This window comes from Schistocerca cancellata, unplaced genomic scaffold, assembly GCF_023864275.1.
Source record: "Schistocerca cancellata isolate TAMUIC-IGC-003103 unplaced genomic scaffold, iqSchCanc2.1 HiC_scaffold_826, whole genome shotgun sequence".
NCBI classification, from domain to species: domain Eukaryota; kingdom Metazoa; phylum Arthropoda; class Insecta; order Orthoptera; family Acrididae; genus Schistocerca; species Schistocerca cancellata.
In genome coordinates this window covers 40565-67404 of record NW_026046837.1, presented here as the reverse complement: position 1 = coordinate 67404, position 26840 = coordinate 40565, and the positions used below count along the sequence as shown (strand labels likewise).

Here is a 26840-nt window from a genome sequence, read left to right as displayed (position 1 = left end):
AGAGGCGTAAGCAGATACTACCATTCTGCGAGGTGCCTGCAGAAAGTATACGAGTTGCATTGATAAAGAGAGCAGGAGTGACCGCAAGTCAAGGCCTCCGTGGCGCAATCGGCTAGCGCGTTCGGCTGTTAACCGAAAGGTTGGTGGTTCGAGCCCACCCGGGGGCGAAATCGTTTTAATCGCCACCGAGGTGAAGACATATGTCCACTTTGATAGAGATACACAGCTAGAGTGACAGTTTGGCTGTGTTTGAATGATGCCACACACCCTTATACACATTCAGCCACGTGACAGTGGAGGTAAAAACATGGCCCTATGCGGACATTCTACTGTTTTCCTATTCATTCGGCACGTGTGACATTGCAGTAGAGCGACGACCACTACAAAAGATGTATTATTTACATTTCATTTCAGCGTATACACCGCGAGTGCCATGTGACAGGGCCTCTCTCTCGATGTCGATCTGCATTTGGCGTCTCTTAAGTGTCGGTCTGCAGTAGGCCGCTGTTGGCCGAGCGGCGTGCAGTCGCCTTACATGAAGCCCAATGGGCAACTTCAGTGCCACTGTGGACGACAGCATACTGTAGCCGGAGAGAGGAGTCGAAAGGCGCGTTTCACAGTAGAGCCACGCTATCCCACAAGCTGTGCACTAGGTCAAGTTTTTCGCAGACCGCAAACCTTTGGTGGCTTGACGCTCGTCGTCGATCGTAAGGGTGAAACAGTGAAGAGAGTTGGAAAACGGTAAGGTGGACACCCCCAGCAGCATGTGTGTGTCAAATCCGACTTCTGGTCGAGGGCTGTAAGATTCAGTATGATGACGTGACAATTCGGGAGTAGCTCACGAAGGCAAAGCTGCGGCCTTCTTAGCTCAGTGGTAGAGCACTGGTCTCGTAAACCAGGGGTCGTGAGTTCGACCCTCACAGAAGGCATTCATTTTTTTAACGTTGCTGCTGAGAGCAGAGCTAGCTCGAGCAGCATCTAACAAATGGCAGTGCACTGAATGAAGGGGAAGTTCTACAACCGATAAAGAATGCTCTACTTGCATCAGAGGTTTACTGAATGTGTAGGCGGAACACTGTTTTGTATGCATTTTGTAGTAGAATTTCATGCTTGGCGATGTCATTCGGTAATGAGCTCCGCTACAGTGTGCATGCACGTTATCCATGTGAAGAGGCGTAAGCAGATACTACCATTCTGCGAGGTGCCTGCAGAAAGTATACGAGTTGCATTGATAAAGAGAGCAGGAGTAACCGCAAGTCAAGGCCTCCGTGGCGCAATCGGCTAGCGCGTTCGGCTGTTAACCGAAAGGTTGGTGGTTCGAGCCCACCCGGGGGCGAAATCGTTTTAATCGCCACCGAGGTGATGACATATGTCCACTTTGATAGAGATACACAGCTAGAGTGACAGTTAGGCTGTGTTTGAATGATGCCACACAGCCTTATACACATTCAGCCACGTGACAGTGGAGGTAAAAGCATGGCCCTATGCGGACGTTCTACTGTTTTCCTATTCATTCGGCATGTGTGACACTGCAGTAGAGCGACGACCACTACAAAAGATGTATTATTTACATTTCATTTCAGCGTATACACCGCGAGTGCCATGTGACAGGGCCTCTCTCTCGATGTCGATCTGCATTTGGCGTCTCTTAAGTGTCGGTCTGCAGTAGGCCGCTGTTGGCCGAGCGGCGTGCAGTCGCCTTACATGAAGCCCAATGGGCAACTTCAGTGCCACTGTGGACGACAGCATACTGTAGCCGGAGAGAGGAGTCGAAAGGCGCGTTTCACAGTAGAGCCACGCTATCCCACAAGCTGTGCACTAGGTCAAGTTTTTCGCAGACCGCAAACCTTTGGTGGCTTGACGCTCGTCGTCGATCGTAAGGGTGAAACAGTGAAGAGAGTTGGAAAACGGTAAGGTGGACACCCCCAGCAGCATGTGTGTGTCAAATCCGACTTCTGGTCGAGGGCTGTAAGATTCAGTATGATGACGTGACAATTCGGGAGTAGCTCACGAAGGCAAAGCTGCGGCCTTCTTAGCTCTGTGGTAGAGCACTGGTCTCGTAAACCAGGGGTCGTGAGTTCGACCCTCACAGAAGGCATTCATTTTTTTTAACTTTGCTGCTGAGAGCAGAGCTAGCTCGAGCAGCATCTAACAAATGGCAGTGCACTGAATGAAGGGGAAGTTCTACAACCGATAAAGAATGCTCTACTTGCATCAGAGGTTTACTGAATGTGTAGGCGGAACACTGTTTTGTATGCATTTTGTAGTAGAATGTCATGCTTGGCGATGTCATTCGTTAATGAGCTCCGCTACAGTGTGCATGCACGTTTTCCATGTGAAGAGGCGTAAGCAGATACTACCATTCTGCGAGGTGCCTGCAGAAAGTATACGAGTTGCATTGATAAAGAGAGCAGGAGTGACCGCAAGTCAAGGCCTCCGTGGCGCAATCGGCTAGCGCGTTCGGCTGTTAACCGAAAGGTTGGTGGTTCGAGCCCACCCGGGGGCGAAATCGTTTTAATCGCCACCGAGGTGAAGACATATGTCCACTTTGATAGAGATACACAGCTAGAGTGACAGTTTGGCTGTGTTTGAATGATGCCACACAGCGTTATACACATTCAGCCACGTGACAGTGGAGGTAAAAGCATGGCCCTATGCGGACGTTCTACTGTTTTCCTATTCATTCGGCATGTGTGACACTGCAATAGAGCGACGACCACTACAAAAGATGTATTATTTACATTTCATTTCAGCGTATACACCGCGAGTGCCATGTGACAGGGCCTCTCTCTCGATGTCGATCTGCATTTGGCGTCTCTTAAGTGTCGGTCTGCAGTAGGCCGCTGTTGGCCGAGCGGCGTGCAGTCGCGATAGAGATACACAGCTAGAGTGACAGTTTGGCTGTGTTTGAATGATGCCACACAGCGTTATACACATTCAGCCACGTGACAGTGGAGGTAAAAGCATGGCCCTATGCGGACGTTCTACTGTTTTCCTATTCATTCGGCATGTGTGACACTGCAATAGAGCGACGACCACTACAAAAGATGTATTATTTACATTTCATTTCAGCGTATACACCGCGAGTGCCATGTGACAGGGCCTCTCTCTCGATGTCGATCTGCATTTGGCGTCTCTTAAGTGTCGGTCTGCAGTAGGCCGCTGTTGGCCGAGCGGCGTGCAGTCGCCTTACATGAAGCCCAATGGGCAACTTCAGTGCCACTGTGGACGACAGCATACTGTAGCCGGAGAGAGGAGTCGAAAGGCGCGTTTCACAGTAGAGCCACGCTATCCCACAAGCTGTGCACTAGGTCAAGTTTTTCGCAGACCGCAAACCTTTGGTGGCTTGACGCTCGTCGTCGATCGTAAGGGTGAAACAGTGAAGAGAGTTGGAAAACGGTAAGGTGGACACCCCCAGCAGCATGTGTGTGTCAAATCCGATATCTGGTCGAGGGCTGTAAGATTCAGTATGATGACGTGACAATTCGGGAGTAGCTCAGGAAGGCAAAGCTGCGGCCTTCTTAGCTCTGTGGTAGAGCACTGGTCTCGTAAACCAGGGGTCGTGAGTTCGACCCTCACAGAAGGCATTCATTTTTTAACGTTGCTGCTGAGAGCAGAGCTAGCTCGAGCAGCATCTAACAAATGGCAGTGCACTGAATGAAGGGGAAGATCTACAACCGATAAAGAATTCTCTACTTGCATCAGAGGTTTACTGAATGTGTAGGCGGAACAATGTTTTGTATGCATTTTGTAGTAGAATGTCATGCTTGGCGATGTCATTCGTTAATGAGCTCCGCTACAGTGTGCATGCACGTTATCCATGTGAAGAGGCGTAAGCAGATACTACCATTCTGCGAGGTGCCTGCAGAAAGTATACGAGTTGCATTGATAAAGAGAGCAGGAGTGACCGCAAGTCAAGGCCTCCGTGGCGCAATCGGCTAGCGCGTTCGGCTGTTAACCGAAAGGTTGGTTGTTCGAGCCCACCTGGGGGCGAAATCGTTTTAATCGCCACCGAGGTGAAGACATATGTCCACTTTGATAGAGATACACAGCTAGAGTGACAGTTTGGCTGTGTTTGAATGATGCCACACAGCCTTATACACATTCAGCCACGTGACAGTGGAGGTAAAAACATGGCCCTATGCGGACGTTCTACTGTTTTCCTATTCATTCGGCACGTGTGACATTGCAGTAGAGCGACGACCACTACAAAAGATGTATTATTTACATTTCATTTCAGCGTATACACCGCGAGTGCCATGTGACAGGGCCTCTCTCTCGATGTCGATCTGCATTTGGCGTCTCTTAAGTGTCGGTCTGCAGTAGGCCGCTGTTGGCCGAGCGGCGTGCAGTCGCCTTACATGAAGCCCAATGGGCAACTTCAGTGCCACTGTGGACGACAGCATACTGTAGCCGGAGAGAGGAGTCGAAAGGCGCGTTTCACAGTAGAGCCACGCTATCCCACAAGCTGTGCACTAGGTCAAGTTTTTCGCAGACCGCAAACCTTTGGTGGCTTGACGCTCGTCGTCGATCGTAAGGATGAAACAGTGAAGAGAGTTGGAAAACGGTAAGGTGGACACCCCCAGCAGCATGTGTGTGTCAAATCCGATATCTGGTCGAGGGCTGTAAGATTCAGTATGATGACGTGACAATTCAGGAGTAGCTCACGAAGGCAAAGCTGCGGCCTTCTTAGCTCTGTGGTAGAGCACTGGTCTCGTAAACCAGGGGTCGTGAGTTCGACCCTCACAGAAGGCATTCATTCTTTTAACGTTGCTGCTGAGAGCAGAGCTAGCTCGAGCAGCATCTAACAAATGGCAGTGCACTGAATGAAGGGGAAGTTCTACAACCGATAAAGAATGCTCTACTTGCATCAGAGGTTTACTGAATGTGTAGGCGGAACACTGTTTTGTATGCATTTTGTAGTAGAATGTCATGCTTGGCGATGTCATTCGTTAATGAGCTCCGCTACAGTGTGCATGCACGTTATCCATGTGAAGAGGCGTAAGCAGATACTACCATTCTGCGAGGTGCCTGCAGAAAGTATACGAGTTGCATTGATAAAGAGAGCAGGAGTGACCGCAAGTCAAGGCCTCCGTGGCGCAATCGGCTAGCGCGTTCGGCTGTTAACCGAAAGGTTGGTGGTTCGAGCCCACCCGGGGGCGAAATCGTTTTAATCGCCACCGAGGTGAAGACATATGTCCACTTTGATAGAGATACACAGCTAGAGTGACAGTTTGGCTGTGTTTGAATGATGCCACACACCCTTATACACATTCAGCCACGTGACAGTGGAGGTAAAAACATGGCCCTATGCGGACATTCTACTGTTTTCCTATTCATTCGGCACGTGTGACATTGCAGTAGAGCGACGACCACTACAAAAGATGTATTATTTACATTTCATTTCAGCGTATACACCGCGAGTGCCATGTGACAGGGCCTCTCTCTCGATGTCGATCTGCATTTGGCGTCTCTTAAGTGTCGGTCTGCAGTAGGCCGCTGTTGGCCGAGCGGCGTGCAGTCGCCTTACATGAAGCCCAATGGGCAACTTCAGTGCCACTGTGGACGACAGCATACTGTAGCCGGAGAGAGGAGTCGAAAGGCGCGTTTCACAGTAGAGCCACGCTATCCCACAAGCTGTGCACTAGGTCAAGTTTTTCGCAGACCGCAAACCTTTGGTGGCTTGACGCTCGTCGTCGATCGTAAGGGTGAAACAGTGAAGAGAGTTGGAAAACGGTAAGGTGGACACCCCCAGCAGCATGTGTGTGTCAAATCCGACTTCTGGTCGAGGGCTGTAAGATTCAGTATGATGACGTGACAATTCGGGAGTAGCTCACGAAGGCAAAGCTGCGGCCTTCTTAGCTCAGTGGTAGAGCACTGGTCTCGTAAACCAGGGGTCGTGAGTTCGACCCTCACAGAAGGCATTCATTTTTTTAACGTTGCTGCTGAGAGCAGAGCTAGCTCGAGCAGCATCTAACAAATGGCAGTGCACTGAATGAAGGGGAAGTTCTACAACCGATAAAGAATGCTCTACTTGCATCAGAGGTTTACTGAATGTGTAGGCGGAACACTGTTTTGTATGCATTTTGTAGTAGAATTTCATGCTTGGCGATGTCATTCGGTAATGAGCTCCGCTACAGTGTGCATGCACGTTATCCATGTGAAGAGGCGTAAGCAGATACTACCATTCTGCGAGGTGCCTGCAGAAAGTATACGAGTTGCATTGATAAAGAGAGCAGGAGTAACCGCAAGTCAAGGCCTCCGTGGCGCAATCGGCTAGCGCGTTCGGCTGTTAACCGAAAGGTTGGTGGTTCGAGCCCACCCGGGGGCGAAATCGTTTTAATCGCCACCGAGGTGATGACATATGTCCACTTTGATAGAGATACACAGCTAGAGTGACAGTTAGGCTGTGTTTGAATGATGCCACACAGCCTTATACACATTCAGCCACGTGACAGTGGAGGTAAAAGCATGGCCCTATGCGGACGTTCTACTGTTTTCCTATTCATTCGGCATGTGTGACACTGCAGTAGAGCGACGACCACTACAAAAGATGTATTATTTACATTTCATTTCAGCGTATACACCGCGAGTGCCATGTGACAGGGCCTCTCTCTCGATGTCGATCTGCATTTGGCGTCTCTTAAGTGTCGGTCTGCAGTAGGCCGCTGTTGGCCGAGCGGCGTGCAGTCGCCTTACATGAAGCCCAATGGGCAACTTCAGTGCCACTGTGGACGACAGCATACTGTAGCCGGAGAGAGGAGTCGAAAGGCGCGTTTCACAGTAGAGCCACGCTATCCCACAAGCTGTGCACTAGGTCAAGTTTTTCGCAGACCGCAAACCTTTGGTGGCTTGACGCTCGTCGTCGATCGTAAGGGTGAAACAGTGAAGAGAGTTGGAAAACGGTAAGGTGGACACCCCCAGCAGCATGTGTGTGTCAAATCCGACTTCTGGTCGAGGGCTGTAAGATTCAGTATGATGACGTGACAATTCGGGAGTAGCTCACGAAGGCAAAGCTGCGGCCTTCTTAGCTCTGTGGTAGAGCACTGGTCTCGTAAACCAGGGGTCGTGAGTTCGACCCTCACAGAAGGCATTCATTTTTTTTAACTTTGCTGCTGAGAGCAGAGCTAGCTCGAGCAGCATCTAACAAATGGCAGTGCACTGAATGAAGGGGAAGTTCTACAACCGATAAAGAATGCTCTACTTGCATCAGAGGTTTACTGAATGTGTAGGCGGAACACTGTTTTGTATGCATTTTGTAGTAGAATGTCATGCTTGGCGATGTCATTCGTTAATGAGCTCCGCTACAGTGTGCATGCACGTTTTCCATGTGAAGAGGCGTAAGCAGATACTACCATTCTGCGAGGTGCCTGCAGAAAGTATACGAGTTGCATTGATAAAGAGAGCAGGAGTGACCGCAAGTCAAGGCCTCCGTGGCGCAATCGGCTAGCGCGTTCGGCTGTTAACCGAAAGGTTGGTGGTTCGAGCCCACCCGGGGGCGAAATCGTTTTAATCGCCACCGAGGTGAAGACATATGTCCACTTTGATAGAGATACACAGCTAGAGTGACAGTTTGGCTGTGTTTGAATGATGCCACACAGCGTTATACACATTCAGCCACGTGACAGTGGAGGTAAAAGCATGGCCCTATGCGGACGTTCTACTGTTTTCCTATTCATTCGGCATGTGTGACACTGCAATAGAGCGACGACCACTACAAAAGATGTATTATTTACATTTCATTTCAGCGTATACACCGCGAGTGCCATGTGACAGGGCCTCTCTCTCGATGTCGATCTGCATTTGGCGTCTCTTAAGTGTCGGTCTGCAGTAGGCCGCTGTTGGCCGAGCGGCGTGCAGTCGCGATAGAGATACACAGCTAGAGTGACAGTTTGGCTGTGTTTGAATGATGCCACACAGCGTTATACACATTCAGCCACGTGACAGTGGAGGTAAAAGCATGGCCCTATGCGGACGTTCTACTGTTTTCCTATTCATTCGGCATGTGTGACACTGCAATAGAGCGACGACCACTACAAAAGATGTATTATTTACATTTCATTTCAGCGTATACACCGCGAGTGCCATGTGACAGGGCCTCTCTCTCGATGTCGATCTGCATTTGGCGTCTCTTAAGTGTCGGTCTGCAGTAGGCCGCTGTTGGCCGAGCGGCGTGCAGTCGCCTTACATGAAGCCCAATGGGCAACTTCAGTGCCACTGTGGACGACAGCATACTGTAGCCGGAGAGAGGAGTCGAAAGGCGCGTTTCACAGTAGAGCCACGCTATCCCACAAGCTGTGCACTAGGTCAAGTTTTTCGCAGACCGCAAACCTTTGGTGGCTTGACGCTCGTCGTCGATCGTAAGGGTGAAACAGTGAAGAGAGTTGGAAAACGGTAAGGTGGACACCCCCAGCAGCATGTGTGTGTCAAATCCGATATCTGGTCGAGGGCTGTAAGATTCAGTATGATGACGTGACAATTCGGGAGTAGCTCAGGAAGGCAAAGCTGCGGCCTTCTTAGCTCTGTGGTAGAGCACTGGTCTCGTAAACCAGGGGTCGTGAGTTCGACCCTCACAGAAGGCATTCATTTTTTAACGTTGCTGCTGAGAGCAGAGCTAGCTCGAGCAGCATCTAACAAATGGCAGTGCACTGAATGAAGGGGAAGATCTACAACCGATAAAGAATTCTCTACTTGCATCAGAGGTTTACTGAATGTGTAGGCGGAACAATGTTTTGTATGCATTTTGTAGTAGAATGTCATGCTTGGCGATGTCATTCGTTAATGAGCTCCGCTACAGTGTGCATGCACGTTATCCATGTGAAGAGGCGTAAGCAGATACTACCATTCTGCGAGGTGCCTGCAGAAAGTATACGAGTTGCATTGATAAAGAGAGCAGGAGTGACCGCAAGTCAAGGCCTCCGTGGCGCAATCGGCTAGCGCGTTCGGCTGTTAACCGAAAGGTTGGTTGTTCGAGCCCACCTGGGGGCGAAATCGTTTTAATCGCCACCGAGGTGAAGACATATGTCCACTTTGATAGAGATACACAGCTAGAGTGACAGTTTGGCTGTGTTTGAATGATGCCACACAGCCTTATACACATTCAGCCACGTGACAGTGGAGGTAAAAACATGGCCCTATGCGGACGTTCTACTGTTTTCCTATTCATTCGGCACGTGTGACATTGCAGTAGAGCGACGACCACTACAAAAGATGTATTATTTACATTTCATTTCAGCGTATACACCGCGAGTGCCATGTGACAGGGCCTCTCTCTCGATGTCGATCTGCATTTGGCGTCTCTTAAGTGTCGGTCTGCAGTAGGCCGCTGTTGGCCGAGCGGCGTGCAGTCGCCTTACATGAAGCCCAATGGGCAACTTCAGTGCCACTGTGGACGACAGCATACTGTAGCCGGAGAGAGGAGTCGAAAGGCGCGTTTCACAGTAGAGCCACGCTATCCCACAAGCTGTGCACTAGGTCAAGTTTTTCGCAGACCGCAAACCTTTGGTGGCTTGACGCTCGTCGTCGATCGTAAGGATGAAACAGTGAAGAGAGTTGGAAAACGGTAAGGTGGACACCCCCAGCAGCATGTGTGTGTCAAATCCGATATCTGGTCGAGGGCTGTAAGATTCAGTATGATGACGTGACAATTCAGGAGTAGCTCACGAAGGCAAAGCTGCGGCCTTCTTAGCTCTGTGGTAGAGCACTGGTCTCGTAAACCAGGGGTCGTGAGTTCGACCCTCACAGAAGGCATTCATTCTTTTAACGTTGCTGCTGAGAGCAGAGCTAGCTCGAGCAGCATCTAACAAATGGCAGTGCACTGAATGAAGGGGAAGTTCTACAACCGATAAAGAATGCTCTACTTGCATCAGAGGTTTACTGAATGTGTAGGCGGAACACTGTTTTGTATGCATTTTGTAGTAGAATGTCATGCTTGGCGATGTCATTCGTTAATGAGCTCCGCTACAGTGTGCATGCACGTTATCCATGTGAAGAGGCGTAAGCAGATACTACCATTCTGCGAGGTGCCTGCAGAAAGTATACGAGTTGCATTGATAAAGAGAGCAGGAGTGACCGCAAGTCAAGGCCTCCGTGGCGCAATCGGCTAGCGCGTTCGGCTGTTAACCGAAAGGTTGGTGGTTCGAGCCCACCCGGGGGCGAAATCGTTTTAATCGCCACCGAGGTGAAGACATATGTCCACTTTGATAGAGATACACAGCTAGAGTGACAGTTTGGCTGTGTTTGAATGATGCCACACACCCTTATACACATTCAGCCACGTGACAGTGGAGGTAAAAACATGGCCCTATGCGGACGTTCTACTGTTTTCCTATTCATTCGGCACGTGTGACATTGCAGTAGAGCGACGACCACTACAAAAGATGTATTATTTACATTTCATTTCAGCGTATACACCGCGAGTGCCATGTGACAGGGCCTCTCTCTCGATGTCGATCTGCATTTGGCGTCTCTTAAGTGTCGGTCTGCAGTAGGCCGCTGTTGGCCGAGCGGCGTGCAGTCGCCTTACATGAAGCCCAATGGGCAACTTCAGTGCCACTGTGGACGACAGCATACTGTAGCCGGAGAGAGGAGTCGAAAGGCGCGTTTCACAGTAGAGCCACGCTATCCCACAAGCTGTGCACTAGGTCAAGTTTTTCGCAGACCGCAAACCTTTGGTGGCTTGACGCTCGTCGTCGATCGTAAGGGTGAAACAGTGAAGAGAGTTGGAAAACGGTAAGGTGGACACCCCCAGCAGCATGTGTGTGTCAAATCCGACTTCTGGTCGAGGGCTGTAAGATTCAGTATGATGACGTGACAATTCGGGAGTAGCTCACGAAGGCAAAGCTGCGGCCTTCTTAGCTCAGTGGTAGAGCACTGGTCTCGTAAACCAGGGGTCGTGAGTTCGACCCTCACAGAAGGCATTCATTTTTTTAACGTTGCTGCTGAGAGCAGAGCTAGCTCGAGCAGCATCTAACAAATGGCAGTGCACTGAATGAAGGGGAAGTTCTACAACCGATAAAGAATGCTCTACTTGCATCAGAGGTTTACTGAATGTGTAGGCGGAACACTGTTTTGTATGCATTTTGTAGTAGAATTTCATGCTTGGCGATGTCATTCGGTAATGAGCTCCGCTACAGTGTGCATGCACGTTATCCATGTGAAGAGGCGTAAGCAGATACTACCATTCTGCGAGGTGCCTGCAGAAAGTATACGAGTTGCATTGATAAAGAGAGCAGGAGTAACCGCAAGTCAAGGCCTCCGTGGCGCAATCGGCTAGCGCGTTCGGCTGTTAACCGAAAGGTTGGTGGTTCGAGCCCACCCGGGGGCGAAATCGTTTTAATCGCCACCGAGGTGATGACATATGTCCACTTTGATAGAGATACACAGCTAGAGTGACAGTTAGGCTGTGTTTGAATGATGCCACACAGCCTTATACACATTCAGCCACGTGACAGTGGAGGTAAAAGCATGGCCCTATGCGGACGTTCTACTGTTTTCCTATTCATTCGGCATGTGTGACACTGCAGTAGAGCGACGACCACTACAAAAGATGTATTATTTACATTTCATTTCAGCGTATACACCGCGAGTGCCATGTGACAGGGCCTCTCTCTCGATGTCGATCTGCATTTGGCGTCTCTTAAGTGTCGGTCTGCAGTAGGCCGCTGTTGGCCGAGCGGCGTGCAGTCGCCTTACATGAAGCCCAATGGGCAACTTCAGTGCCACTGTGGACGACAGCATACTGTAGCCGGAGAGAGGAGTCGAAAGGCGCGTTTCACAGTAGAGCCACGCTATCCCACAAGCTGTGCACTAGGTCAAGTTTTTCGCAGACCGCAAACCTTTGGTGGCTTGACGCTCGTCGTCGATCGTAAGGGTGAAACAGTGAAGAGAGTTGGAAAACGGTAAGGTGGACACCCCCAGCAGCATGTGTGTGTCAAATCCGACTTCTGGTCGAGGGCTGTAAGATTCAGTATGATGACGTGACAATTCGGGAGTAGCTCACGAAGGCAAAGCTGCGGCCTTCTTAGCTCTGTGGTAGAGCACTGGTCTCGTAAACCAGGGGTCGTGAGTTCGACCCTCACAGAAGGCATTCATTTTTTTTAACTTTGCTGCTGAGAGCAGAGCTAGCTCGAGCAGCATCTAACAAATGGCAGTGCACTGAATGAAGGGGAAGTTCTACAACCGATAAAGAATGCTCTACTTGCATCAGAGGTTTACTGAATGTGTAGGCGGAACACTGTTTTGTATGCATTTTGTAGTAGAATGTCATGCTTGGCGATGTCATTCGTTAATGAGCTCCGCTACAGTGTGCATGCACGTTTTCCATGTGAAGAGGCGTAAGCAGATACTACCATTCTGCGAGGTGCCTGCAGAAAGTATACGAGTTGCATTGATAAAGAGAGCAGGAGTGACCGCAAGTCAAGGCCTCCGTGGCGCAATCGGCTAGCGCGTTCGGCTGTTAACCGAAAGGTTGGTGGTTCGAGCCCACCCGGGGGCGAAATCGTTTTAATCGCCACCGAGGTGAAGACATATGTCCACTTTGATAGAGATACACAGCTAGAGTGACAGTTTGGCTGTGTTTGAATGATGCCACACAGCGTTATACACATTCAGCCACGTGACAGTGGAGGTAAAAGCATGGCCCTATGCGGACGTTCTACTGTTTTCCTATTCATTCGGCATGTGTGACACTGCAATAGAGCGACGACCACTACAAAAGATGTATTATTTACATTTCATTTCAGCGTATACACCGCGAGTGCCATGTGACAGGGCCTCTCTCTCGATGTCGATCTGCATTTGGCGTCTCTTAAGTGTCGGTCTGCAGTAGGCCGCTGTTGGCCGAGCGGCGTGCAGTCGCCTTACATGAAGCCCAATGGGCAACTTCAGTGCCACTGTGGACGACAGCATACTGTAGCCGGAGAGAGGAGTCGAAAGGCGCGTTTCACAGTAGAGCCACGCTATCCCACAAGCTGTGCACTAGGTCAAGTTTTTCGCAGACCGCAAACCTTTGGTGGCTTGACGCTCGTCGTCGATCGTAAGGGTGAAACAGTGAAGAGAGTTGGAAAACGGTAAGGTGGACACCCCCAGCAGCATGTGTGTGTCAAATCCGATATCTGGTCGAGGGCTGTAAGATTCAGTATGATGACGTGACAATTCGGGAGTAGCTCAGGAAGGCAAAGCTGCGGCCTTCTTAGCTCTGTGGTAGAGCACTGGTCTCGTAAACCAGGGGTCGTGAGTTCGACCCTCACAGAAGGCATTCATTTTTTAACGTTGCTGCTGAGAGCAGAGCTAGCTCGAGCAGCATCTAACAAATGGCAGTGCACTGAATGAAGGGGAAGATCTACAACCGATAAAGAATTCTCTACTTGCATCAGAGGTTTACTGAATGTGTAGGCGGAACAATGTTTTGTATGCATTTTGTAGTAGAATGTCATGCTTGGCGATGTCATTCGTTAATGAGCTCCGCTACAGTGTGCATGCACGTTATCCATGTGAAGAGGCGTAAGCAGATACTACCATTCTGCGAGGTGCCTGCAGAAAGTATACGAGTTGCATTGATAAAGAGAGCAGGAGTGACCGCAAGTCAAGGCCTCCGTGGCGCAATCGGCTAGCGCGTTCGGCTGTTAACCGAAAGGTTGGTTGTTCGAGCCCACCTGGGGGCGAAATCGTTTTAATCGCCACCGAGGTGAAGACATATGTCCACTTTGATAGAGATACACAGCTAGAGTGACAGTTTGGCTGTGTTTGAATGATGCCACACAGCCTTATACACATTCAGCCACGTGACAGTGGAGGTAAAAACATGGCCCTATGCGGACGTTCTACTGTTTTCCTATTCATTCGGCACGTGTGACATTGCAGTAGAGCGACGACCACTACAAAAGATGTATTATTTACATTTCATTTCAGCGTATACACCGCGAGTGCCATGTGACAGGGCCTCTCTCTCGATGTCGATCTGCATTTGGCGTCTCTTAAGTGTCGGTCTGCAGTAGGCCGCTGTTGGCCGAGCGGCGTGCAGTCGCCTTACATGAAGCCCAATGGGCAACTTCAGTGCCACTGTGGACGACAGCATACTGTAGCCGGAGAGAGGAGTCGAAAGGCGCGTTTCACAGTAGAGCCACGCTATCCCACAAGCTGTGCACTAGGTCAAGTTTTTCGCAGACCGCAAACCTTTGGTGGCTTGACGCTCGTCGTCGATCGTAAGGATGAAACAGTGAAGAGAGTTGGAAAACGGTAAGGTGGACACCCCCAGCAGCATGTGTGTGTCAAATCCGATATCTGGTCGAGGGCTGTAAGATTCAGTATGATGACGTGACAATTCAGGAGTAGCTCACGAAGGCAAAGCTGCGGCCTTCTTAGCTCTGTGGTAGAGCACTGGTCTCGTAAACCAGGGGTCGTGAGTTCGACCCTCACAGAAGGCATTCATTCTTTTAACGTTGCTGCTGAGAGCAGAGCTAGCTCGAGCAGCATCTAACAAATGGCAGTGCACTGAATGAAGGGGAAGTTCTACAACCGATAAAGAATGCTCTACTTGCATCAGAGGTTTACTGAATGTGTAGGCGGAACACTGTTTTGTATGCATTTTGTAGTAGAATGTCATGCTTGGCGATGTCATTCGTTAATGAGCTCCGCTACAGTGTGCATGCACGTTATCCATGTGAAGAGGCGTAAGCAGATACTACCATTCTGCGAGGTGCCTGCAGAAAGTATAAGAGTTGCATTGATAAAGAGAGCAGGAGTGACCGCAAGTCAAGGCCTCCGTGGCGCAATCGGCTAGCGCGTTCGGCTGTTAACCGAAAGGTTGGTGGTTCGAGCCCACCCGGGGGCGAAATCGTTTTAATCGCCACCGAGGTGAAGACATATGTCCACTTTGATAGAGATACACAGCTAGAGTGACAGTTTGGCTGTGTTTGAATGATGCCACACACCCTTATACACATTCAGCCACGTGACAGTGGAGGTAAAAACATGGCCCTATGCGGACGTTCTACTGTTTTCCTATTCATTCGGCACGTGTGACATTGCAGTAGAGCGACGACCACTACAAAAGATGTATTATTTACATTTCATTTCAGCGTATACACCGCGAGTGCCATGTGACAGGGCCTCTCTCTCGATGTCGATCTGCATTTGGCGTCTCTTAAGTGTCGGTCTGCAGTAGGCCGCTGTTGGCCGAGCGGCGTGCAGTCGCCTTACATGAAGCCCAATGGGCAACTTCAGTGCCACTGTGGACGACAGCATACTGTAGCCGGAGAGAGGAGTCGAAAGGCGCGTTTCACAGTAGAGCCACGCTATCCCACAAGCTGTGCACTAGGTCAAGTTTTTCGCAGACCGCAAACCTTTGGTGGCTTGACGCTCGTCGTCGATCGTAAGGGTGAAACAGTGAAGAGAGTTGGAAAACGGTAAGGTGGACACCCCCAGCAGCATGTGTGTGTCAAATCCGATATCTGGTCGAGGGCTGTAAGATTCAGTATGATGACGTGACAATTCGGGAGTAGCTCAGGAAGGCAAAGCTGCGGCCTTCTTAGCTCTGTGGTAGAGCACTGGTCTCGTAAACCAGGGGTCGTGAGTTCGACCCTCACAGAAGGCATTCATTTTTTTAACGTTGCTGCTGAGAGCAGAGCTAGCTCGAGCAGCATCTAACAAATGGCAGTGCACTGAATGAAGGGGAAGTTCTACAACCGATAAAGAATGCTCTACTTGCATCAGAGGTTTACTGAATGTGTAGGCGGAACACTGTTTTGTATGCATTTTGTAGTAGAATGTCATGCTTGGCGATGTCATTCGTTAATGAGCTCCGCTACAGTGTGCATGCACGTTATCCATGTGAAGAGGCGTAAGCAGATACTACCATTCTGCGAGGTGCCTGCAGAAAGTATACGAGTTGCATTGATAAAGAGAGCAGGAGTGACCGCAAGTCAAGGCCTCCGTGGCGCAATCGGCTAGCGCGTTCGGCTGTTAACCGAAAGGTTGGTGGTTCGAGCCCACCCGGGGGCGAAATCGTTTTAATCGCCACCGAGGTGAAGACATATGTCCACTTTGATAGAGATACACAGCTAGAGTGACAGTTTGGCTGTGTTTGAATGATGCCACACACCCTTATACACATTCAGCCACGTGACAGTGGAGGTAAAAACATGGCCCTATGCGGACGTTCTACTGTTTTCCTATTCATTCGGCACGTGTGACATTGCAGTAGAGCGACGACCACTACAAAAGATGTATTATTTACATTTCATTTCAGCGTATACACCGCGAGTGCCATGTGACAGGGCCTCTCTCTCGATGTCGATCTGCATTTGGCGTCTCTTAAGTGTCGGTCTGCAGTAGGCCGCTGTTGGCCGAGCGGCGTGCAGTCGCCTTACATGAAGCCCAATGGGCAACTTCAGTGCCACTGTGGACGACAGCATACTGTAGCCGGAGAGAGGAGTCGAAAGGCGCGTTTCACAGTAGAGCCACGCTATCCCACAAGCTGTGCACTAGGTCAAGTTTTTCGCAGACCGCAAACCTTTGGTGGCTTGACGCTCGTCGTCGATCGTAAGGGTGAAACAGTGAAGAGACTTGGAAAACGGTAAGGTGGACACCCCCAGCAGCATGTGTGTGTCAAATCCGATATCTGGTCGAGGGCTGTAAGATTCAGTATGATGACGTGACAATTCGGGAGTAGCTCACGAAGGCAAAGCTGCGGCCTTCTTAGCTCAGTGGTAGAGCACTGGTCTCGTAAACCAGGGGTCGTGAGTTCGACCCTCACAGAAGGCATTCATTTTTTTAACGTTGCTGCTGAGAGCAGAGCTAGCTCGAGCAGCATCTAACAAATGGCAGTGCACTGAATGAAGGGGAAGTTCTACAACCGATAAAGAATGCTCTACTTGCATCAGAGGTTTACTGAATGTGTAGGCGGAACACTGTTTTGTATGCATTTTGTAGTAGAATTTCATGCTTGGCGATGTCATTCGGTAATGAGCTCCGCTACAGTGTGCATGCACGTTATCCATGTGAAGAGGCGTAAGCAGATACTACCATTCTGCGAGGTGCCTGCAGAAAGTATACGAGTTGCATTGATAAAGAGAGCAGGAGTAACCGCAAGTCAAGGCCTCCGTGGCGCAATCGGCTAGCGCGTTCGGCTGTTAACCGAAAGGTTGGTGGTTCGAGCCCACCCGGGGGCGAAATCGTTTTAATCGCCACCGAGGTGATGACATATGTCCACTTTGATAGAGATACACAGCTAGAGTGACAGTTAGGCTGTGTTTGAATGATGCCACACAGCCTTATACACATTCAGCCACGTGACAGTGGAGGTAAAAGCATGGCCCTATGCGGACGTTCTACTGTTTTCCTATTCATTCGGCATGTGTGACACTGCAGTAGAGCGACGACCACTACAAAAGATGTATTATTTACATTTCATTTCAGCGTATACACCGCGAGTGCCATGTGACAGGGCCTCTCTCTCGATGTCGATCTGCATTTGGCGTCTCTTAAGTGTCGGTCTGCAGTAGGCCGCTGTTGGCCGAGCGGCGTGCAGTCGCCTTACATGAAGCCCAATGGGCAACTTCAGTGCCACTGTGGACGACAGCATACTGTAGCCGGAGAGAGGAGTCGAAAGGCGCGTTTCACAGTAGAGCCACGCTATCCCACAAGCTGTGCACTAGGTCAAGTTTTTCGCAGACCGCAAACCTTTGGTGGCTTGACGCTCGTCGTCGATCGTAAGGGTGAAACAGTGAAGAGAGTTGGAAAACGGTAAGGTGGACACCCCCAGCAGCATGTGTGTGTCAAATCCGACTTCTGGTCGAGGGCTGTAAGATTCAGTATGATGACGTGACAATTCGGGAGTAGCTCACGAAGGCAAAGCTGCGGCCTTCTTAGCTCTGTGGTAGAGCACTGGTCTCGTAAACCAGGGGTCGTGAGTTCGACCCTCACAGAAGGCATTCATTTTTTTTAACTTTGCTGCTGAGAGCAGAGCTAGCTCGAGCAGCATCTAACAAATGGCAGTGCACTGAATGAAGGGGAAGTTCTACAACCGATAAAGAATGCTCTACTTGCATCAGAGGTTTACTGAATGTGTAGGCGGAACACTGTTTTGTATGCATTTTGTAGTAGAATGTCATGCTTGGCGATGTCATTCGTTAATGAGCTCCGCTACAGTGTGCATGCACGTTTTCCATGTGAAGAGGCGTAAGCAGATACTACCATTCTGCGAGGTGCCTGCAGAAAGTATACGAGTTGCATTGATAAAGAGAGCAGGAGTGACCGCAAGTCAAGGCCTCCGTGGCGCAATCGGCTAGCGCGTTCGGCTGTTAACCGAAAGGTTGGTGGTTCGAGCCCACCCGGGGGCGAAATCGTTTTAATCGCCACCGAGGTGAAGACATATGTCCACTTTGATAGAGATACACAGCTAGAGTGACAGTTTGGCTGTGTTTGAATGATGCCACACAGCGTTATACACATTCAGCCACGTGACAGTGGAGGTAAAAGCATGGCCCTATGCGGACGTTCTACTGTTTTCCTATTCATTCGGCATGTGTGACACTGCAATAGAGCGACGACCACTACAAAAGATGTATTATTTACATTTCATTTCAGCGTATACACCGCGAGTGCCATGTGACAGGGCCTCTCTCTCGATGTCGATCTGCATTTGGCGTCTCTTAAGTGTCGGTCTGCAGTAGGCCGCTGTTGGCCGAGCGGCGTGCAGTCGCCTTACATGAAGCCCAATGGGCAACTTCAGTGCCACTGTGGACGACAGCATACTGTAGCCGGAGAGAGGAGTCGAAAGGCGCGTTTCACAGTAGAGCCACGCTATCCCACAAGCTGTGCACTAGGTCAAGTTTTTCGCAGACCGCAAACCTTTGGTGGCTTGACGCTCGTCGTCGATCGTAAGGGTGAAACAGTGAAGAGAGTTGGAAAACGGTAAGGTGGACACCCCCAGCAGCATGTGTGTGTCAAATCCGATATCTGGTCGAGGGCTGTAAGATTCAGTATGATGACGTGACAATTCGGGAGTAGCTCAGGAAGGCAAAGCTGCGGCCTTCTTAGCTCTGTGGTAGAGCACTGGTCTCGTAAACCAGGGGTCGTGAGTTCGACCCTCACAGAAGGCATTCATTTTTTAACGTTGCTGCTGAGAGCAGAGCTAGCTCGAGCAGCATCTAACAAATGGCAGTGCACTGAATGAAGGGGAAGATCTACAACCGATAAAGAATTCTCTACTTGCATCAGAGGTTTACTGAATGTGTAGGCGGAACAATGTTTTGTATGCATTTTGTAGTAGAATGTCATGCTTGGCGATGTCATTCGTTAATGAGCTCCGCTACAGTGTGCATGCACGTTATCCATGTGAAGAGGCGTAAGCAGATACTACCATTCTGCGAGGTGCCTGCAGAAAGTATACGAGTTGCATTGATAAAGAGAGCAGGAGTGACCGCAAGTCAAGGCCTCCGTGGCGCAATCGGCTAGCGCGTTCGGCTGTTAACCGAAAGGATGGTTGTTCGAGCCCACCTGGGGGCGAAATCGTTTTAATCGCCACCGAGGTGAAGACATATGTCCACTTTGATAGAGATACACAGCTAGAGTGACAGTTTGGCTGTGTTTGAATGATGCCACACAGCCTTATACACATTCAGCCACGTGACAGTGGAGGTAAAAACATGGCCCTATGCGGACGTTCTACTGTTTTCCTATTCATTCGGCACGTGTGACATTGCAGTAGAGCGACGACCACTACAAAAGATGTATTATTTACATTTCATTTCAGCGTATACACCGCGAGTGCCAGGTGACAGGGCCTCTCTCTCGATGTCGATCTGCATTTGGCGTCTCTTAAGTGTCGGTCTGCAGTAGGCCGCTGTTGGCCGAGCGGCGTGCAGTCGCCTTACATGAAGCCCAATGGGCAACTTCAGTGCCACTGTGGACGACAGCATACTGTAGCCGGAGAGAGGAGTCGAAAGGCGCGTTTCACAGTAGAGCCACGCTATCCCACAAGCTGTGCACTAGGTCAAGTTTTTCGCAGACCGCAAACCTTTGGTGGCTTGACGCTCGTCGTCGATCGTAAGGATGAAACAGTGAAGAGAGTTGGAAAACGGTAAGGTGGACACCCCCAGCAGCATGTGTGTGTCAAATCCGACTTCTGGTCGAGGGCTGTAAGATTCAGTATGATGACGTGACAATTCGGGAGTAGCTCACGAAGGCAAAGCTGCGGCCTTCTTAGCTCAGTGGTAGAGCACTGGTCTCGTAAACCAGGGGTCGTGAGTTCGACCCTCACAGAAGGCATTCATTTTTTTAACGTTGCTGCTGAGAGCAGAGCTAGCTCGAGCAGCATCTAACAAATGGCAGTGCACTGAATGAAGGGGAAGTTCTACAACCGATAAAGAATGCTCTACTTGCATCAGAGGTTTACTGAATGTGTAGGCGGAACACTGTTTTGTATGCATTTTGTAGTAGAATGTCATGCTTGGCGATGTCATTCGTTAATGAGCTCCGCTACAGTGTGCATGCACGTTATCCATGTGAAGAGGCGTAAGCAGATACTACCATTCTGCGAGGTGCCTGCAGAAAGTATACGAGTTGCATTGATAAAGAGAGCAGGAGTGACCGCAAGTCAAGGCCTCCGTGGCGCAATCGGCTAGCGCGTTCGGCTGTTAACCGAAAGGTTGGTGGTTCGAGCCCACCCGGGGGCGAAATCGTTTTAATCGCCACCGAGGTGAAGACATATGTCCACTTTGATAGAGATACACAGCTAGAGTGACAGTTTGGCTGTGTTTGAATGATGCCACACACCCTTATACACATTCAGCCACGTGACAGTGGAGGTAAAAACATGGCCCTATGCGGACGTTCTACAGTTTTCCTATTCATTCGGCACGTGTGACATTGCAGTAGAGCGACGACCACTACAAAAGATGTATTATTTACATTTCATTTCAGCGTATACACCGCGAGTGCCATGTGACAGGGCCTCTCTCTCGATGTCGATCTGCATTTGGCGTCTCTTAAGTATCGGTCTGCAGTAGGCCGCTGTTGGCCGAGCGGCGTGCAGTCGCCTTACATGAAGCCCAATGGGCAACTTCAGTGCCACTGTGGACGACAGCATACTGTAGCCGGAGAGAGGAGTCGAAAGGCGCGTTTCACAGTAGAGCCACGCTATCCCACAAGCTGTGCACTAGGTCAAGTTTTTCGCAGACCGCAAACCTTTGGTGGCTTGACGCTCGTCGTCGATCGTAAGGATGAAACAGTGAAGAGAGTTGGAAAACGGTAAGGTGGACACCCCCAGCAGCATGTGTGTGTCAAATCCGATATCTGGTCGAGGGCTGTAAGATTCAGTATGATGACGTGACAATTCAGGAGTAGCTCACGAAGGCAAAGCTGCGGCCTTCTTAGCTCTGTGGTAGAGCACTGGTCTCGTAAACCAGGGGTCGTGAGTTCGACCCTCACAGAAGGCATTCATTCTTTTAACGTTGCTGCTGAGAGCAGAGCTAGCTCGAGCAGCATCTAACAAATGGCAGTGCACTGAATGAAGGGGAAGTTCTACAACCGATAAAGAATGCTCTACTTGCATCAGAGGTTTACTGAATGTGTAGGCGGAACACTGTTTTGTATGCATTTTGTAGTAGAATGTCATGCTTGGCGATGTCATTCGTTAATGAGCTCCGCTACAGTGTGCATGCACGTTATCCATGTGAAGAGGCGTAAGCAGATACTACCATTCTGCGAGGTGCCTGCAGAAAGTATACGAGTTGCATTGATAAAGAGAGCAGGAGTGACCGCAAGTCAAGGCCTCCGTGGCGCAATCGGCTAGCGCGTTCGGCTGTTAACCGAAAGGTTGGTGGTTCGAGCCCACCCGGGGGCGAAATCGTTTTAATCGCCACCGAGGTGAAGACATAAGTCCACTTTGATAGAGATACACAGCTAGAGTGACAGTTTGGCTGTGTTTGAATGATGCCACACACCCTTATACACATTCAGCCACGTGACAGTGGAGGTAAAAACATGGCCCTATGCGGACGTTCTACTGTTTTCCTATTCATTCGGCACGTGTGACATTGCAGTAGAGCGACGACCACTACAAAAGATGTATTATTTACATTTCATTTCAGCGTATACACCGCGAGTGCCATGTGACAGGGCCTCTCTCTCGATGTCGATCTGCATTTGGCGTCTCTTAAGTGTCGGTCTGCAGTAGGCCGCTGTTGGCCGAGCGGCGTGCAGTCGCCTTACATGAAGCCCAATGGGCAACTTCAGTGCCACTGTGGACGACAGCATACTGTAGCCGGAGAGAGGAGTCGAAAGGCGCGTTTCACAGTAGAGCCACGCTATCCCACAAGCTGTGCACTAGGTCAAGTTTTTCGCAGACCGCAAACCTTTGGTGGCTTGACGCTCGTCGTCGATCGTAAGGGTGAAACAGTGAAGAGAGTTGGAAAACGGTAAGGTGGACACCCCCAGCAGCATGTGTGTGTCAAATCCGACTTCTGGTCGAGGGCTGTAAGATTCAGTATGATGACGTGACAATTCGGGAGTAGCTCACGAAGGCAAAGCTGCGGCCTTCTTAGCTCAGTGGTAGAGCACTGGTCTCGTAAACCAGGGGTCGTGAGTTCGACCCTCACAGAAGGCATTCATTTTTTTAACGTTGCTGCTGAGAGCAGAGCTAGCTCGAGCAGCATCTAACAAATGGCAGTGCACTGAATGAAGGGGAAGTTCTACAACCGATAAAGAATGCTCTACTTGCATCAGAGGTTTACTGAATGTGTAGGCGGAACACTGTTTTGTATGCATTTTGTAGTAGAATTTCATGCTTGGCGATGTCATTCGGTAATGAGCTCCGCTACAGTGTGCATGCACGTTATCCATGTGAAGAGGCGTAAGCAGATACTACCATTCTGCGAGGTGCCTGCAGAAAGTATACGAGTTGCATTGATAAAGAGAGCAGGAGTAACCGCAAGTCAAGGCCTCCGTGGCGCAATCGGCTAGCGCGTTCGGCTGTTAACCGAAAGGTTGGTGGTTCGAGCCCACCCGGGGGCGAAATCGTTTTAATCGCCACCGAGGTGATGACATATGTCCACTTTGATAGAGATACACAGCTAGAGTGACAGTTAGGCTGTGTTTGAATGATGCCACACAGCCTTATACACATTCAGCCACGTGACAGTGGAGGTAAAAGCATGGCCCTATGCGGACGTTCTACTGTTTTCCTATTCATTCGGCATGTGTGACACTGCAGTAGAGCGACGACCACTACAAAAGATGTATTATTTACATTTCATTTCAGCGTATACACCGCGAGTGCCATGTGACAGGGCCTCTCTCTCGATGTCGATCTGCATTTGGCGTCTCTTAAGTGTCGGTCTGCAGTAGGCCGCTGTTGGCCGAGCGGCGTGCAGTCGCCTTACATGAAGCCCAATGGGCAACTTCAGTGCCACTGTGGACGACAGCATACTGTAGCCGGAGAGAGGAGTCGAAAGGCGCGTTTCACAGTAGAGCCACGCTATCCCACAAGCTGTGCACTAGGTCAAGTTTTTCGCAGACCGCAAACCTTTGGTGGCTTGACGCTCGTCGTCGATCGTAAGGGTGAAACAGTGAAGAGAGTTGGAAAACGGTAAGGTGGACACCCCCAGCAGCATGTGTGTGTCAAATCCGACTTCTGGTCGAGGGCTGTAAGATTCAGTATGATGACGTGACAATTCGGGAGTAGCTCACGAAGGCAAAGCTGCGGCCTTCTTAGCTCTGTGGTAGAGCACTGGTCTCGTAAACCAGGGGTCGTGAGTTCGACCCTCACAGAAGGCATTCATTTTTTTTAACTTTGCTGCTGAGAGCAGAGCTAGCTCGAGCAGCATCTAACAAATGGCAGTGCACTGAATGAAGGGGAAGTTCTACAACCGATAAAGAATGCTCTACTTGCATCAGAGGTTTACTGAATGTGTAGGCGGAACACTGTTTTGTATGCATTTTGTAGTAGAATGTCATGCTTGGCGATGTCATTCGTTAATGAGCTCCGCTACAGTGTGCATGCACGTTTTCCATGTGAAGAGGCGTAAGCAGATACTACCATTCTGCGAGGTGCCTGCAGAAAGTATACGAGTTGCATTGATAAAGAGAGCAGGAGTGACCGCAAGTCAAGGCCTCCGTGGCGCAATCGGCTAGCGCGTTCGGCTGTTAACCGAAAGGTTGGTGGTTCGAGCCCACCCGGGGGCGAAATCGTTTTAATCGCCACCGAGGTGAAGACATATGTCCACTTTGATAGAGATACACAGCTAGAGTGACAGTTTGGCTGTGTTTGAATGATGCCACACAGCGTTATACACATTCAGCCACGTGACAGTGGAGGTAAAAGCATGGCCCTATGCGGACGTTCTACTGTTTTCCTATTCATTCGGCATGTGTGACACTGCAATAGAGCGACGACCACTACAAAAGATGTATTATTTACATTTCATTTCAGCGTATACACCGCGAGTGCCATGTGACAGGGCCTCTCTCTCGATGTCGATCTGCATTTGGCGTCTCTTAAGTGTCGGTCTGCAGTAGGCCGCTGTTGGCCGAGCGGCGTGCAGTCGCCTTACATGAAGCCCAATGGGCAACTTCAGTGCCACTGTGGACGACAGCATACTGTAGCCGGAGAGAGGAGTCGAAAGGCGCGTTTCACAGTAGAGCCACGCTATCCCACAAGCTGTGCACTAGGTCAAGTTTTTCGCAGACCGCAAACCTTTGGTGGCTTGACGCTCGTCGTCGATCGTAAGGGTGAAACAGTGAAGAGAGTTGGAAAACGGTAAGGTGGACACCCCCAGCAGCATGTGTGTGTCAAATCCGACTTCTGGTCGAGGGCTGTAAGATTCAGTATGATGACGTGACAATTCGGGAGTAGCTCACGAAGGCAAAGCTGCGGCCTTCTTAGCTCAGTGGTAGAGCACTGGTCTCGTAAACCAGGGGTCGTGAGTTCGACCCTCACAGAAGGCATTCATTTTTTTAACGTTGCTGCTGAGAGCAGAGCTAGCTCGAGCAGCATCTAACAAATGGCAGTGCACTGAATGAAGGGGAAGTTCTACAACCGATAAAGAATGCTCTACTTGCATCAGAGGTTTACTGAATGTGTAGGCGGAACACTGTTTTGTATGCATTTTGTAGTAGAATTTCATGCTTGGCGATGTCATTCGGTAATGAGCTCCGCTACAGTGTGCATGCACGTTATCCATGTGAAGAGGCGTAAGCAGATACTACCATTCTGCGAGGTGCCTGCAGAAAGTATACGAGTTGCATTGATAAAGAGAGCAGGAGTAACCGCAAGTCAAGGCCTCCGTGGCGCAATCGGCTAGCGCGTTCGGCTGTTAACCGAAAGGTTGGTGGTTCGAGCCCACCCGGGGGCGAAATCGTTTTAATCGCCACCGAGGTGATGACATATGTCCACTTTGATAGAGATACACAGCTAGAGTGACAGTTAGGCTGTGTTTGAATGATGCCACACAGCCTTATACACATTCAGCCACGTGACAGTGGAGGTAAAAGCATGGCCCTATGCGGACGTTCTACTGTTTTCCTATTCATTCGGCATGTGTGACACTGCAGTAGAGCGACGACCACTACAAAAGATGTATTATTTACATTTCATTTCAGCGTATACACCGCGAGTGCCATGTGACAGGGCCTCTCTCTCGATGTCGATCTGCATTTGGCGTCTCTTAAGTGTCGGTCTGCAGTAGGCCGCTGTTGGCCGAGCGGCGTGCAGTCGCCTTACATGAAGCCCAATGGGCAACTTCAGTGCCACTGTGGACGACAGCATACTGTAGCCGGAGAGAGGAGTCGAAAGGCGCGTTTCACAGTAGAGCCACGCTATCCCACAAGCTGTGCACTAGGTCAAGTTTTTCGCAGACCGCAAACCTTTGGTGGCTTGACGCTCGTCGTCGATCGTAAGGGTGAAACAGTGAAGAGAGTTGGAAAACGGTAAGGTGGACACCCCCAGCAGCATGTGTGTGTCAAATCCGACTTCTGATCGAGGGCTGTAAGATTCAGTATGATGACGTGACAATTCGGGAGTAGCTCACGAAGGCAAAGCTGCGGCCTTCTTAGCTCAGTGGTAGAGCACTGGTCTCGTAAACCAGGGGTCGTGAGTTCGACCCTCACAGAAGGCATTCATTTTTTTAACGTTGCTGCTGAGAGCAGAGCTAGCTCGAGCAGCATCTAACAAATGGCAGTGCACTGAATGAAGGGGAAGTTCTACAACCGATAAAGAATGCTCTACTTGCATCAGAGGTTTACTGAATGTGTAGGCGGAACACTGTTTTGTATGCATTTTGTAGTAGAATTTCATGCTTGGCGATGTCATTCGGTAATGAGCTCCGCTACAGTGTGCATGCACGTTATCCATGTGAAGAGGCGTAAGCAGATACTACCATTCTGCGAGGTGCCTGCAGAAAGTATACGAGTTGCATTGATAAAGAGAGCAGGAGTAACCGCAAGTCAAGGCCTCCGTGGCGCAATCGGCTAGCGCGTTCGGCTGTTAACCGAAAGGTTGGTGGTTCGAGCCCACCCGGGGGCGAAATCGTTTTAATCGCCACCGAGGTGATGACATATGTCCACTTTGATAGAGATACACAGCTAGAGTGACAGTTAGGCTGTGTTTGAATGATGCCACACAGCCTTATACACATTCAGCCACGTGACAGTGGAGGTAAAAGCATGGCCCTATGCGGACGTTCTACTGTTTTCCTATTCATTCGGCATGTGTGACACTGCAGTAGAGCGACGACCACTACAAAAGATGTATTATTTACATTTCATTTCAGCGTATACACCGCGAGTGCCATGTGACAGGGCCTCTCTCTCGATGTCGATCTGCATTTGGCGTCTCTTAA

The 26840-nt window shown here is 50.0% G+C and overlaps 45 non-coding genes across 45 annotated transcripts; all 45 read left to right on the top strand.

Annotated features, from left to right (window-relative positions):
- Positions 1-93: 93 nt before the first annotated feature.
- Trnan-guu (transfer RNA asparagine (anticodon GUU)) lies at positions 94-167 on the top strand. Its single transcript has one exon. It is a non-coding gene; the product is annotated as a tRNA-Asn (tRNA).
- Positions 168-857: 690 nt separating this feature from the next.
- On the top strand, positions 858-929 carry Trnat-cgu (transfer RNA threonine (anticodon CGU)). The gene has a single exon. It is a non-coding gene; the product is annotated as a tRNA-Thr (tRNA).
- A 333-nt stretch (positions 930-1262) lies between these two features.
- Trnan-guu (transfer RNA asparagine (anticodon GUU)) lies at positions 1263-1336 on the top strand. Its single transcript has one exon. It is a non-coding gene; the product is annotated as a tRNA-Asn (tRNA).
- Positions 1337-2026: 690 nt separating this feature from the next.
- On the top strand, positions 2027-2098 carry Trnat-cgu (transfer RNA threonine (anticodon CGU)). Its single transcript has one exon. It is a non-coding gene; the product is annotated as a tRNA-Thr (tRNA).
- A 334-nt stretch (positions 2099-2432) lies between these two features.
- Positions 2433-2506, top strand: Trnan-guu (transfer RNA asparagine (anticodon GUU)). Its single transcript has one exon. It is a non-coding gene; the product is annotated as a tRNA-Asn (tRNA).
- A 1009-nt stretch (positions 2507-3515) lies between these two features.
- Trnat-cgu (transfer RNA threonine (anticodon CGU)) lies at positions 3516-3587 on the top strand. Its single transcript has one exon. It is a non-coding gene; the product is annotated as a tRNA-Thr (tRNA).
- A 332-nt stretch (positions 3588-3919) lies between these two features.
- Positions 3920-3993, top strand: Trnan-guu (transfer RNA asparagine (anticodon GUU)). The gene has a single exon. It is a non-coding gene; the product is annotated as a tRNA-Asn (tRNA).
- A 690-nt stretch (positions 3994-4683) lies between these two features.
- On the top strand, positions 4684-4755 carry Trnat-cgu (transfer RNA threonine (anticodon CGU)). Its single transcript has one exon. It is a non-coding gene; the product is annotated as a tRNA-Thr (tRNA).
- Positions 4756-5088: 333 nt separating this feature from the next.
- On the top strand, positions 5089-5162 carry Trnan-guu (transfer RNA asparagine (anticodon GUU)). Its single transcript has one exon. It is a non-coding gene; the product is annotated as a tRNA-Asn (tRNA).
- A 690-nt stretch (positions 5163-5852) lies between these two features.
- Trnat-cgu (transfer RNA threonine (anticodon CGU)) lies at positions 5853-5924 on the top strand. Its single transcript has one exon. It is a non-coding gene; the product is annotated as a tRNA-Thr (tRNA).
- A 333-nt stretch (positions 5925-6257) lies between these two features.
- On the top strand, positions 6258-6331 carry Trnan-guu (transfer RNA asparagine (anticodon GUU)). Its single transcript has one exon. It is a non-coding gene; the product is annotated as a tRNA-Asn (tRNA).
- Positions 6332-7021: 690 nt separating this feature from the next.
- Trnat-cgu (transfer RNA threonine (anticodon CGU)) lies at positions 7022-7093 on the top strand. Its single transcript has one exon. It is a non-coding gene; the product is annotated as a tRNA-Thr (tRNA).
- Positions 7094-7427: 334 nt separating this feature from the next.
- Trnan-guu (transfer RNA asparagine (anticodon GUU)) lies at positions 7428-7501 on the top strand. The gene has a single exon. It is a non-coding gene; the product is annotated as a tRNA-Asn (tRNA).
- A 1009-nt stretch (positions 7502-8510) lies between these two features.
- Trnat-cgu (transfer RNA threonine (anticodon CGU)) lies at positions 8511-8582 on the top strand. The gene has a single exon. It is a non-coding gene; the product is annotated as a tRNA-Thr (tRNA).
- Positions 8583-8914: 332 nt separating this feature from the next.
- On the top strand, positions 8915-8988 carry Trnan-guu (transfer RNA asparagine (anticodon GUU)). The gene has a single exon. It is a non-coding gene; the product is annotated as a tRNA-Asn (tRNA).
- Positions 8989-9678: 690 nt separating this feature from the next.
- On the top strand, positions 9679-9750 carry Trnat-cgu (transfer RNA threonine (anticodon CGU)). The gene has a single exon. It is a non-coding gene; the product is annotated as a tRNA-Thr (tRNA).
- A 333-nt stretch (positions 9751-10083) lies between these two features.
- Trnan-guu (transfer RNA asparagine (anticodon GUU)) lies at positions 10084-10157 on the top strand. Its single transcript has one exon. It is a non-coding gene; the product is annotated as a tRNA-Asn (tRNA).
- A 690-nt stretch (positions 10158-10847) lies between these two features.
- On the top strand, positions 10848-10919 carry Trnat-cgu (transfer RNA threonine (anticodon CGU)). The gene has a single exon. It is a non-coding gene; the product is annotated as a tRNA-Thr (tRNA).
- A 333-nt stretch (positions 10920-11252) lies between these two features.
- Positions 11253-11326, top strand: Trnan-guu (transfer RNA asparagine (anticodon GUU)). The gene has a single exon. It is a non-coding gene; the product is annotated as a tRNA-Asn (tRNA).
- A 690-nt stretch (positions 11327-12016) lies between these two features.
- On the top strand, positions 12017-12088 carry Trnat-cgu (transfer RNA threonine (anticodon CGU)). Its single transcript has one exon. It is a non-coding gene; the product is annotated as a tRNA-Thr (tRNA).
- Positions 12089-12422: 334 nt separating this feature from the next.
- Trnan-guu (transfer RNA asparagine (anticodon GUU)) lies at positions 12423-12496 on the top strand. The gene has a single exon. It is a non-coding gene; the product is annotated as a tRNA-Asn (tRNA).
- Positions 12497-13186: 690 nt separating this feature from the next.
- On the top strand, positions 13187-13258 carry Trnat-cgu (transfer RNA threonine (anticodon CGU)). Its single transcript has one exon. It is a non-coding gene; the product is annotated as a tRNA-Thr (tRNA).
- Positions 13259-13590: 332 nt separating this feature from the next.
- Trnan-guu (transfer RNA asparagine (anticodon GUU)) lies at positions 13591-13664 on the top strand. The gene has a single exon. It is a non-coding gene; the product is annotated as a tRNA-Asn (tRNA).
- A 690-nt stretch (positions 13665-14354) lies between these two features.
- On the top strand, positions 14355-14426 carry Trnat-cgu (transfer RNA threonine (anticodon CGU)). The gene has a single exon. It is a non-coding gene; the product is annotated as a tRNA-Thr (tRNA).
- A 333-nt stretch (positions 14427-14759) lies between these two features.
- On the top strand, positions 14760-14833 carry Trnan-guu (transfer RNA asparagine (anticodon GUU)). Its single transcript has one exon. It is a non-coding gene; the product is annotated as a tRNA-Asn (tRNA).
- A 690-nt stretch (positions 14834-15523) lies between these two features.
- Positions 15524-15595, top strand: Trnat-cgu (transfer RNA threonine (anticodon CGU)). The gene has a single exon. It is a non-coding gene; the product is annotated as a tRNA-Thr (tRNA).
- A 333-nt stretch (positions 15596-15928) lies between these two features.
- Positions 15929-16002, top strand: Trnan-guu (transfer RNA asparagine (anticodon GUU)). The gene has a single exon. It is a non-coding gene; the product is annotated as a tRNA-Asn (tRNA).
- Positions 16003-16692: 690 nt separating this feature from the next.
- Positions 16693-16764, top strand: Trnat-cgu (transfer RNA threonine (anticodon CGU)). Its single transcript has one exon. It is a non-coding gene; the product is annotated as a tRNA-Thr (tRNA).
- A 333-nt stretch (positions 16765-17097) lies between these two features.
- Positions 17098-17171, top strand: Trnan-guu (transfer RNA asparagine (anticodon GUU)). Its single transcript has one exon. It is a non-coding gene; the product is annotated as a tRNA-Asn (tRNA).
- Positions 17172-17861: 690 nt separating this feature from the next.
- Trnat-cgu (transfer RNA threonine (anticodon CGU)) lies at positions 17862-17933 on the top strand. The gene has a single exon. It is a non-coding gene; the product is annotated as a tRNA-Thr (tRNA).
- Positions 17934-18267: 334 nt separating this feature from the next.
- Trnan-guu (transfer RNA asparagine (anticodon GUU)) lies at positions 18268-18341 on the top strand. Its single transcript has one exon. It is a non-coding gene; the product is annotated as a tRNA-Asn (tRNA).
- A 690-nt stretch (positions 18342-19031) lies between these two features.
- On the top strand, positions 19032-19103 carry Trnat-cgu (transfer RNA threonine (anticodon CGU)). Its single transcript has one exon. It is a non-coding gene; the product is annotated as a tRNA-Thr (tRNA).
- A 332-nt stretch (positions 19104-19435) lies between these two features.
- Positions 19436-19509, top strand: Trnan-guu (transfer RNA asparagine (anticodon GUU)). Its single transcript has one exon. It is a non-coding gene; the product is annotated as a tRNA-Asn (tRNA).
- Positions 19510-20199: 690 nt separating this feature from the next.
- On the top strand, positions 20200-20271 carry Trnat-cgu (transfer RNA threonine (anticodon CGU)). The gene has a single exon. It is a non-coding gene; the product is annotated as a tRNA-Thr (tRNA).
- A 333-nt stretch (positions 20272-20604) lies between these two features.
- On the top strand, positions 20605-20678 carry Trnan-guu (transfer RNA asparagine (anticodon GUU)). Its single transcript has one exon. It is a non-coding gene; the product is annotated as a tRNA-Asn (tRNA).
- Positions 20679-21368: 690 nt separating this feature from the next.
- Trnat-cgu (transfer RNA threonine (anticodon CGU)) lies at positions 21369-21440 on the top strand. Its single transcript has one exon. It is a non-coding gene; the product is annotated as a tRNA-Thr (tRNA).
- A 333-nt stretch (positions 21441-21773) lies between these two features.
- Trnan-guu (transfer RNA asparagine (anticodon GUU)) lies at positions 21774-21847 on the top strand. Its single transcript has one exon. It is a non-coding gene; the product is annotated as a tRNA-Asn (tRNA).
- A 690-nt stretch (positions 21848-22537) lies between these two features.
- Positions 22538-22609, top strand: Trnat-cgu (transfer RNA threonine (anticodon CGU)). Its single transcript has one exon. It is a non-coding gene; the product is annotated as a tRNA-Thr (tRNA).
- A 333-nt stretch (positions 22610-22942) lies between these two features.
- Positions 22943-23016, top strand: Trnan-guu (transfer RNA asparagine (anticodon GUU)). Its single transcript has one exon. It is a non-coding gene; the product is annotated as a tRNA-Asn (tRNA).
- A 690-nt stretch (positions 23017-23706) lies between these two features.
- Trnat-cgu (transfer RNA threonine (anticodon CGU)) lies at positions 23707-23778 on the top strand. Its single transcript has one exon. It is a non-coding gene; the product is annotated as a tRNA-Thr (tRNA).
- A 334-nt stretch (positions 23779-24112) lies between these two features.
- Trnan-guu (transfer RNA asparagine (anticodon GUU)) lies at positions 24113-24186 on the top strand. Its single transcript has one exon. It is a non-coding gene; the product is annotated as a tRNA-Asn (tRNA).
- A 690-nt stretch (positions 24187-24876) lies between these two features.
- Positions 24877-24948, top strand: Trnat-cgu (transfer RNA threonine (anticodon CGU)). The gene has a single exon. It is a non-coding gene; the product is annotated as a tRNA-Thr (tRNA).
- Positions 24949-25281: 333 nt separating this feature from the next.
- Trnan-guu (transfer RNA asparagine (anticodon GUU)) lies at positions 25282-25355 on the top strand. Its single transcript has one exon. It is a non-coding gene; the product is annotated as a tRNA-Asn (tRNA).
- A 690-nt stretch (positions 25356-26045) lies between these two features.
- Positions 26046-26117, top strand: Trnat-cgu (transfer RNA threonine (anticodon CGU)). The gene has a single exon. It is a non-coding gene; the product is annotated as a tRNA-Thr (tRNA).
- Positions 26118-26450: 333 nt separating this feature from the next.
- On the top strand, positions 26451-26524 carry Trnan-guu (transfer RNA asparagine (anticodon GUU)). Its single transcript has one exon. It is a non-coding gene; the product is annotated as a tRNA-Asn (tRNA).
- Positions 26525-26840: the final 316 nt, after the last annotated feature.